Below are 11,207 nucleotides of genomic sequence, written 5' to 3'. Positions count from 1 at the left end.
CTCAGCCTTTCCTTCTCCTTTAAGGTAAAAACTCACAGGTGCTTTTAGGAGCTGGGTTTTTTTTTAATGTAGCCCAAAAATGTATTTCCACAGCATCCCGCAACTGCCACCCATTGACATGTGTTAGTTGCCTAGTAACATTGGTGCATGAGTGACCTGAAAGTTCAAAGTGCACCAATTACCATTAGTCTTTTTTTTTTATTGTATATTTATTGCCAGCAGTAACCTCCTTCTTTATTCCCCCTTGCAGGTTTATTGTCACTTACAGTACCAACCACATCAGGTATGTTACACCTATGGAGTCATTTATTAAATATGTTCTTGAATGACTTGCGTCAGTTTGTGCCAGCCCTGTCATTATTTTTGATGCGATTTATCCTCTTCTCCATGCTAAAGGCTGCAGGCTTGAGCGCCTAACCCATCAACTCTACTGGGTCTATTAATTATTTGCCCTTACAGGCTTAAGTCAATTGTTCTGCTGAAGGCAAACTACTATGAGTTAGAGCCTGACTGGCTTCGGAACTGTTCAGATGCCCTAGGCACTGAAAGTGATGCAGTACGTTCTTGCACGCCAATATTGCAACATACCTGTCATTTAAGCACCAACATGTAAAACGTGCATAAACCTCACACACGTCTGATTTTATGAAAATACAATTAATTGGCTACAAATGATTAATGTTGTAAAAATATATTTACAATTAGCATGTGATGGATTCCTTATAAACATTCAGGGTTGCTATAAGTCTCGGCATTAACAATATTAACCTATTTCTGAGGGAGAAATCAGCATTTTAAAAGCTTTTCCCAGGCAGGGTGTTATTCCGAGGGGAGGGGAGATAAATGGCACAGTTCTTATATAGTGCACAGCACCTCTCTGTAATCTGTCAGGGCAGCCCAACACAGATCCTACCTCCTATCTGCAGCTCATGTCTACGCTGTCAGTTGACATAATCCCTCTCTCTCTCTGGCACATTGCTGGTTTGTGCATAAGTGATTAGCACAGTCCACCTGAGTTAGGAGTTAGGAGCCCCAGATCTGGGACTGTCAGGGCAAGAGTATTTTACTGCCTCCTGCCATTAGCTGGAATTGACAATGCCTGTGAACCGGTGAAATGTACAGCGTGTGAAATTAACAGCGGGGGGACTGAAGTGCTATGTGGCAGTCATTTAATCTTCAATTTATCAGGTTATGCTGGTTTCCCAAACCTGCCCAGAGATTATGCTAAGAGAGAGAGGGAGAAGGATCTCTCTGGATATTTAATATTCCCTGACAGACAAAAGCTTAAAGCAGAAGGGACCCTGCAAATCAGATTGGGGGAAATTTTCATTAAAAAAATGCAGTCATCATGTGCATCGACCCATTCACTCCCAGCTACATGCTCCCCTCACTTGCGCCGATTTGCTCCCATCCAGTCTGTTCTGATGAACTGTGCCTATTGATATAGGAGATCCCTGGAGCTACCCACACATTGGAGAGGATTTAATTCCAGGTTTCCCATTATTATTTAATATTTACATGATTATCTAGTAGACTTAAGGTATGAAGATCCAATTTACAGAAAACTCCAAGTCCCGGGCATTATGATTGCCTAAAATAACGACTGTGTTATAACTAAAGCTTCCAAAGTTACATAAAGGATTGACTTTTATGCACCTTAGTGCTCTAGCACTGGTGTCTGGGGTCGTAGATTCAGATGTATTATGCTATTGGCTAGACATCTGATGCAAACCCAAACAATAATACCCCCATGCCTCCTACTTCATTGTTCAGATGTCAACTGTTATTCCAGTGGGAGCCTACGTACCATCATGTAATAGCTGCACAAAATGATTATACTGTGTGGGCTCCAGCCATGTCTGCTGGACTCCACGTAAGCAAAAATGTTCTTTCAGTAATGACGGCTATCACTGTTTTCATTGTTAAGGCTGATGCTATTTTTGGACTCAAGCAAAGTTGCAGAGACAATACACAAAGTATTGCTTCTAATTCCTGCCTGTGAGAATCAGGGAGCTTGCTGACTTTCACCCCAAAAACATGAAGTAGATCTACATTTTTAGAAATATTATCTGGTGGCTTTACATCCATTTAACCTTTCTCTGATATGTGGTCAAAGGCACTTCACTGGCAACCCATGTGTTCCTCTTCACATAGGATCAGCCAAATCAGGGCTTAAATGAATGAAGTTCTGTTCATTTGGCAACTTTGCAAAAGAGCTGATATTTTAAAAGGCATCTCCAACTAATGCCTAGGAACCAGCATATTGGGTGGTCGAGGGGCAAGCAAGGAAGAACATTAACAAGCAACTGTATTTGAAATGATATCTGCTCATGGACCTTTACATGCTTTTTAACAAATAGTTCAACATTTACTCTAAAACCAAGGACACAAGAGTGTGATGCCTTATATTCCCCAAAGTCAAATATAATGTGATGGACAACACCATTCCTGGGACCCTGAAATCAATACTAAGTGCTGTAAAGAAATGTCCCAAATGCCTAATTTGCACTAGGGGCCAAAGGCAAGTCCTCTGATAAAAGGCCAGAGCACAATGTGCAAGGTGAAAGAGTGGGCAGTTCATTTTTAGAGAGGAGAGGGAAGGGAGCCATATATGTTTTCTCCCATCTAGTTCCCAAGGGGAAGAATGTAGAGGCCATATGTACAGTACATGTATCATTCTATAATGCCCAACCAACCGATCCTGAATTAAAATGGAAATATACATCTATACAACCATCCTTGTGTTGATGTTATTTGCTGTTGTTTTCATTAAATCATGCTAAGCTAAAAGCAGATTTCAGTAGAAATTCAACAGTATCAGTACTTCTTGTTGGTCTTTCCAGCTGACGCAATGTCACCCATTCCAATTAGAAGAAAGGAGGTTCTGGCAAAATATTCAGAAAGGTTTTTTTTTTACAGTGAGAGCTGTGAAGATGTGGAATTCTCTCCCTGAAACAGTCGTACAGGCTGATACATTAGATAGCTTTAAGAAGGGGTTGGATGGCTTTCTAGCAAGTGAGGGAATACAGGCTTATGGAAGATAGCTTATAGTCCAGGGACTAGTCCGATTGCCATCTTAAAGTCAGTAAGGAATTTCCCCCCCTCTGAAGCAAATTGGAGAGACTTCAGAAGGGTTTTTTTTGCCTTCATCTGGATCAATTAGCAGTTATGCAGGTTATATATAGACTTAAAAGGTTGAACTTGATGGACATGTCTTTTTTCAACCTAACTAACTATGTTACTATCAAGTGAGTGAATACAGACTTATGGAAGATAGCTCATAGTACAAGTTGATCCAGGAATTAGTCCGATTGCCATCTTGGAGTCAGGAAGGAATTTTTCCCCCTCTGAGGCAAATTGGAGAGGCTTCAAATGGGTTTTTTTTTTCCTCTGAATTAACTAGCAGTTAGGCAGGTTATATAGAGGTTTAAAAGGTTGAACTTGATGGATGTGTATCTTTTTTCAACCTAACTTACTATGTTACTATGTATGTATGTATGTAAATATACATCTATACAAAAGTATTGCTTCTAATTCAGCACTTCTTGTTGTTTGGAAATCAACACAAACTGGCTGCAGAGCCATACAAGCCTGGTGTGAGTGAGTGGTGAAACTGATAGCACTCTTACAAGCTCCATCTTTAGAACAGTTTATTGGCCCTTTACTTTATGGTTTATTTTGCTACCGTAACCCTGGCAGTTTTACTCGGTTGATCAAGTTACTTGTCACTTTTACATCCCTCAGGTAAACAGCTCACTGTTACTGAATAACCCCCAAAGCCATCATTAGTCAAACAGACAAACAAGACTAACTGATATACTGAAATCTACTGTTCCCTCTGAAAAAGAATCATTTATTGTAATACCTCTGTGACTATAGATTAACAAATGGCGTCCAGGAATAGGGTGACCGTGCAGAGTGCTTGCTCAATCTACATCTGTTTCCAGGCATTTAATAACAATCAATTTAATAAAGGCGCCTCGTCAAATCACACCTTATTCATTTTGGATGCAGAACACAAAGCACTTTTCACTTTAACATCCTCGTTAATTTACTAATTTTACACAGGAAAAAAAAAGAAGAAAAAAAAAACTCCTCAGCTCTATAATGAAATCCAGATGCAAAAATTCCATTTTCACTAGGTCATAATTGAAGTTCATTGTGTCTGCCCCCCCCCCTTGTTTTAATATATGAAGTTGGTATCAAGTTTCCATGTCCATTAAACATTTGCCATAAATACTGAGAGTCCAACCCCCTTTCATTTTTAATCCTCGAAATCATTGTGCCGAGGCACAATTGTGATCTCCAGCCTCTCTGAGAAATACGGCCGAAATACGGTGTAGTAGGACGTTTTAATGCAGTGCATGTAGTTCTCTATATGTTGCCTTCACTTCTTGACCTGCTGACCCCCTGTCCCATTTACGTGAATTGGAATCAAGTTTCCTATAGCCGGGGTCAATGTTAAATGTAAATGCTGCATATTTATTAAAAAGCATTTCCTGCTATAACTCATTTGCTGTAAGTAGTTGCTGCTTCAAACTAATTAGTCTGAGTTGTTGGAAACTGCTACCTGTCAACAGCTGCCAAAGAGTAACAATATAGGGGGTGGGAAAGAGAGGGAGGTTTTATTTCTGAAAAATATATGCCACCCTTTGGGGATTATTAGGGCCTATTATGAGAAACGTAAATCTAAGTCATCGGGACTAGGGTTTTTCTGTTTTAAATGTAAGGAATGATGTTAAAAAAAAACCAAATATTTTTTTTGATGCTAAAAGGGTGGTCGCAGTGTTATACCATGTAATGAACAAGACATGCTGGGCCCAGGCAGGAATATTTTTGGGCCCCTAAACCAGCAAAAGATTTCCCCTTATAAAACTAAACAGGCCCCTAAAATGTATTTGGGCCCCAGTCTACCTTACCGTATTGGAAATGGCAAGCCGATAGGATAAAGAGCACATTGTCCATTTTTTGAGGCAGTTTTTTTCTATGTGATATGGTGCAGATTTAAAAAACTACAGTCAAAATATGTGTCATGGTGGCAAATATTATACTCATAATTTCTTAAAAATGCAGCCATTTAGCAGTTATTGTAATATAAAGGGTAAATTAATATATTGGAAAATAATTTTATTAGACTTTAACATTTACTGCAATTAAATATTTGCAAACAGAAGAGAGTAAAGGCTGAACAGGCCCAGGATTACACAATAGGGCATTTTTTCAGCAAATTTGTTATATTTCTTGATTTTTTTTTCCTCCAACAATTTCTAAAACCTGTATCTTGCCACGTTTTAGTTGGAGAGGTTTTTAATTTTTATGATAGAAGGAAGGGAATATGTGAAATATGTTTGACAAATCAAGTGCTTAGTATTAGAGACGTCAAGCAATATAGAGACCAGGCAATATATTGGGCACAACGTATCTTTATAGTGGCTATTGATGTAGGCTCAGTACAGCATGTGCAATCTTTTAGCTCCTGATCAACTGGATACATTAGTAGATGCAGTTTAAAGGGCAAATTTGAAAGTATATGTGGTTTTCCTAAGCTAGTGGGAGAAGCATTGCACATTTTAATATTAAAAACAAACACATTAAAAAAAATGAGAAAGGAGGAGGCAACATATTATTAAGTGCTTTGTTTAAACCGTAAGTGTTGCCTTATCCACTATAGAGAACAGGTCCCTTCCAGTAAGATAAAAGGCTGCCCAGCCGTGAAGGGGTTATGAGTTTTAATGACTGCCTGTGTATAAAATGCAAATTGTCAACATATTCTCCTTTTTTGCTGCCCCAGTTTGGCAGCATGTATTCCCAAGGTAGAGAAATGAGAGGTGATTAGTTATAAGCTGAGTGCTGAAGGAGTATACAAGGCGGGAGAGGAGGGCTGGGCTGTCCTGCAGAAAGCCTTAGAGATGCAACAGAAAGAGCAATTATTGCTCATTTTTTGCAACACCCCAAAAAAAACGTTTTTTTGTGCATGTTTAGTAAAATAGTCTAAGAGTAGAGCACTTCAAATCGTCAGGCAAGCCTTCGTTCTATTGCTACATCTTCTGCTAGATGCCTTGATTTCCGAGTGTCTTAAAAATAAATTGAGAGATGTCCCAAGTGTTCCCCATGTTCGTTTCAAGTTGTGTTGTACAGAAATTTCAGAAAAGGTTCTATATGGCACATACAGTTGTCTAGGCCAGACAGGGAGCACTGAACAATATCCTCGCTGGTGTGAAGAAGAGGAGTGCCAACCGGATGTAACAGGTAAACAAATAGAATCACTGGGGGTGACTGGACTTGCCTTAAAAAAAATATCTGTTACATTTCTAGCTCTGTTGCTGATATGTTCTGTATTCATTAGGAGATTCTCAGCAGTTCCCATCACAAGAGTAAGACTTGTGCTGGGCTTTTTCCCTGCATGCAAGCAATTTACTGTTCTGTACATGGCATGGTTTCAGTGCTGCAGAATACTCTGCAGGCCCCAAGGGAGAGGGGGGCAGGCCCTAATATAGTCAATTCTACTGGGTTCTGGTAGTTGCACCACTGTTACTACAGCAGTTCGTGCTTATCTTGAGGAACAACAGGAGGAGATATAGGGGGTTATACAGACGTGTAAACCAAACAAAGGGGTCACCATAGTTATTTTTCTGGGAGGACAGCACACAGGGCATGGTTTGGGTGTGTGGAGACTTAAGAGTGTGGAGCAATATATGGTAGGTGTAAGTCTATAATGTCCAGATTTCAGAAGTCGGAAAACTTGACATGACTCGGCAATGCAGCCAATCATAGGTCTGCGCATCATAACTCACTGGTTCGTCCCTCAACATCACTGGCCCACCCCTAAATGCGCCCCCCTCGCACTTCACCCATTCTGCCCCTGTTGTGTGAAAAGTCACCCATAACCACATAGATCTCTGAGTTACATCGTTTTACAGAGCTGTAGTACCTAAGCTCTATTTCATGTGCACGTTTTCAGCATGAAAGAGAAAAAGCAGAGCAAGCTACAACACACTGCCTATTACAAATTTAATTTAAAAAAGTATATTCTGATATATAGTAATATTCCTATTAACCTACCAAGACCTTGACATGCATAACTGTGGATTTTAAAAGTTTAGCAAGCTTTGCAATATGTTGCTCTCTAAGATGATAGTAACATAGCTAGTTAGGTCGAAAAAAGACACGTCCATCAAGTTCAACCTTTTCAGTCTGTATATAACCTGCCTAACTGCTATTTGATCCAGTTGAAGGCACAAAAACCCTTCTGAAGTCTCTCCAATTTGCTTCAGAGGGGGAAAAATTCCTTACTGACTTCAAGATGGCAATCGGACTAGTCTCTTGACTATGAGCTATCTTCCATAACCCTGTATTCCCTCACTTGCTAAAAAGCCATCCAACCCCTTCTTATAGCTATCTAATATATCAGCCCGTACAACTGATTCAGGGAGAGAATTCTACATCTTCACAGCTTTCACTGTAAAAAACCCTTTCCGAATATTTAGACAGAACCTCCTTTCTTCTAATCAGAATGGGTGCCCTCATGTCAGCTGGAAGGACCTACTGGTAAATAAACATAGTAACATAGTAACATAGTAAGTAAGGCTGAAAAAAGACACATGTCCATCGAGTTCAACCCTTTTTTTCTTTTTTTATTAAACTACCCATCTGCCAGTTGACCCAGAGGAAGGCAAAAAACCCATCCGAAGCCTCTCCAACCCGCCCCAGAGGGGGAAAAACCCCCTCCCGACTCCAAAACGGCAACCGGACTAGTCCCTGGATCAACTTGGACTATGAGCTATTTCCCATAACCCTGTATTCCCTTACTTGCTAATAAGCCATCCAACCCCTTCTTAAAGCTATCTAATGTATCAGCCTGTACAACTGATTCAGGGAGAGAATTCCACATCTTCACAGCTCTCACTGTAAAAAACCCCTTCCGAATATTTAGGCGGAACCTCTTTTCTTCTAATCGGAATGGGTGACCTCGTGTCAGCTGGAAAGACCTACTGGTAAATAAAGCATTAGAGAGATTATTATATGATCCCCTTATATATTTATACATAGTCATCATATCACCCCTTAAGCGCCTCTTCTCCAGCGTGAACATCTCCAATTTGGCCAGTCTTTCCTCATAGCTAAGATTTTCAATACCTTTTACCAGCTTAGTTGCCCTTCTCTGTACCCTCTCTAATACAATAATGTCCCGTTTGAGTGATGGAGACCAAAACTGTACGGCATATTCTAGATGGGGCCTTACAAGTGCTCTAAACAGTGGAAGAATGACCCCCTCCTCCCTTGACTCTATGCCCCTTTTAATACAGCTCAAGACCTTATTTGCCCTTGATGCTGCCGACTGGCATTGCTTGCTACAGTCAAGTTTATCATCTACAAGGACTCCAAGGTCCTTTTCCATAATGGATTTGCCTAGTGCAGTCCCATTAAGGGTATAAGTGGCTTGGATATTTTTACATCCCAGGTGCATGACTTTACATTTATCAACATTGAATCTCATTTGCCACTTAGCTGCCCAGATTGCCAGTTTGTCAAGATCATGTTGCAAGGATGCCACATCCTGGATGGAATTAATTGGGCTGGATAATTTTGTGTCATCTGCAAACACTGATACATTACTTACAACACCCTCCCCTAAGTCATTAATGAACAAGTTAAATAAAAGTGGACCCAATACTGAGCCCTGGGGGACCCCACTAAGAACCTTACTCCAAGTAGAGAATGTACCATTAACAACCACCCTCTGTACCCGATCCTGTAGCCAGTTTCCTATCCACGTGCAAACGACTTCATTAAGCCCAACAGACCTTAGTTTAGAAAGCAGTCGTTTGTGGGGCACAGTATCAAACGCTTTGGCAAAATCCAAATAGATCACATCTACTGCCCCCCCACTATCCAGAATCTTACTTACCACATCATAAAAAGCAATCAAATTCGTCTGACATGACCTATCCTTCATAAAGCCATGCTGATTGTTGCTCATAATGCCATTCATTAGGACAAAATTTTGAATGTGATCCCTTAACAAGCCTTCAAATAATTTGCCCACCACAGATGTCAAACTTACTGGCCTATAATTGCCAGGCTGACATCGTAATCCCTTTTTAAATATTGGAATAACATCAGCTTTTCTCCAATCCATAGGCACCATACCAGATGACAGTGAATCTGAGAAAATCAGAAATAAGGGCTGGTCTAAAACTGAACTAAGCTCTCTTAGAACCCGGGGGTGTATGCCATCAGGCCCTGGAGCCTTGTTTACATTAATTTGTATTAAAGCTTTTTGAATCATATCCTGAGTCAGCCACTGACTAGATTGAGCTGAACCATTCGTGCAGTTATTAAGTGAGCCTGTGAACCCAGACTCCTCTATTGTATACACTGAAGAAAAGAACTGATTTAACACATTTGCCTTATCTGTATCTGTTACAACCATACTGGTACCATTATTTAATGGAGCAACACTCTCAACCTGCATCTTTTTACTATTAATATATTTAAAAAACTTTTTAGGGTTAGTTTTCACGTCCACCGCAATTAACTCTTCATTTCTTTTCTTAGCCTTCCTGATTGCTGATTTACAACATTTATTACAGTGTTTATATTCATTAAATGCAGCTTCTGTCCCTACAGATTTGTAGTTTTTAAATGCCTTTCTCTTCTTTCCCATTAACTTCTTTACTTCTGTATTAAGCCACACAGGATGATTCTTAGAGCTTCTACGTTTAGTCCTTAAGGGAATAAATTGAGAACAGTAATGATTTAATATCATTTTAAAGGACAACCATTTCTGTTCTGTGTTTTTAGCTGAAAACCTAATGCCCCAATCAATGCTCTGTAGGGCAGCCCTCAAGGCACTAAAATTAGCTTTTGCAAAATTCATGGTTTTTGTTGCCCCAGTATATTTTTGTTTTTTGCACCAGACATTAAAAGATATAACCTTATGGTCACTATTACCCAGGGGTTCAATGACTTGCACATTTGCTATAAGTTCTGGGTCATTTGAGATCACTAAATCAAGAATAGCATTTTTTCTGGTAGGGTCCTCAACAACCTGTGCTAAAAAATTGTCTATAGCATACGCCTACTATTAATTTGCTGGATTCTTTACAATTGGTGAAGAACTCCACCCATACGACTTCTGCCCCCTCATTTTCTAACATAACCTCCTCCTTTATATGAGCTTTTAAATCCTGCCTAACATACAGACATACCCCTCCTCCTTTTCTATTGCCTCTGTCCCTCCTAAACAAAGTATAGCCACTGATATTTACTGCCCAGTCATGCGACTCATTCAGCCATGTTTCGGCCACACCAATCACATCATATTTTCCTTCCATCACCAGCAGCTCCAGCTCTCCCATTTTACCAGTCAGACTTCTTGCATTTGTAAACATACATCTAATACTGGCACCATATAAAGCATTAAAGAGATTATTATATGATTCCCTTATATATTTATACATAGTTATCATATCACCGCTTAAGCGCCTCTTCTTCAGCTTGAACATCCCCAACTTGGCCAGTCTTTCCTCATAGCTGAGATTTTCCATAACTTTTACCAGGTTAGTTGCCTTTCTCTGTAACCTCTCTAATTTTGTACTTTTATACAATACAACAGGAGGCAACAATTGTAATAGTTATACAAAGCAGCAGAATAAGCATGACATTTTTTCTCTTGCTTCATATGAAATGTTATAAATTAGATCTGAAGATATAGCCCTCTTAACTCCAAATTGAGATCCGCCTCTAATTTCTCCCCATAAAACTCGGTATTTTCAAAGTCCCACTCAATTAATTCTCTCTTTTTTTGTTTCCTTTTACAGGAGAGCCATTAAACATCAGCTGTTCCACCTTGGATTCCAGATGTTCTGCTATCCACGTGACAGATTCAGAGAGGGCACCTCGCACAGAGATCTTGGCAGAACAATATGTTGACTTGTAGATTATAGGTATACAATAATGGACACACATAAATTTGACTATGCAAATAAATCTGCTTGCCATAGGACTTTTCTTTTTTAATGTAGTCTCTGATCGGATCCCTATGCAAAGAGCAGTGAATTTCTATGCGTTGCTAGGCGCTGCTTGCAGCCACATAAGAAGATAAATCTGTTTTACACACTGGGTTAAACGCATATTTTACTTTATGTTAACCTTTTCTATGTAAATGTAAGTAATGAATGCAGCGGCCTGTGTATATATTTAAG

General features: G+C 39.7%; 1 long non-coding RNA gene across 1 annotated transcript; it reads left to right on the top strand.

Annotated features, from left to right (window-relative positions):
- The first annotated feature begins 226 nt into the window (after window positions 1-226).
- Window positions 227-10,957, top strand: LOC121397721. The gene is made up of 2 exons (XR_005963866.1): window positions 227-283; window positions 10,824-10,957. It is a non-coding gene; the product is annotated as an uncharacterized LOC121397721 (long non-coding RNA).
- Window positions 10,958-11,207: the final 250 nt, after the last annotated feature.

This window comes from Xenopus laevis, chromosome 8S (genome assembly GCF_017654675.1).
Source record: "Xenopus laevis strain J_2021 chromosome 8S, Xenopus_laevis_v10.1, whole genome shotgun sequence".
NCBI lineage: Eukaryota > Metazoa > Chordata > Amphibia > Anura > Pipidae > Xenopus > Xenopus laevis.
The sequence above is the reverse complement of the archived record's forward strand: the minus strand, read 5'-3'. Positions and strand labels throughout refer to the sequence as shown.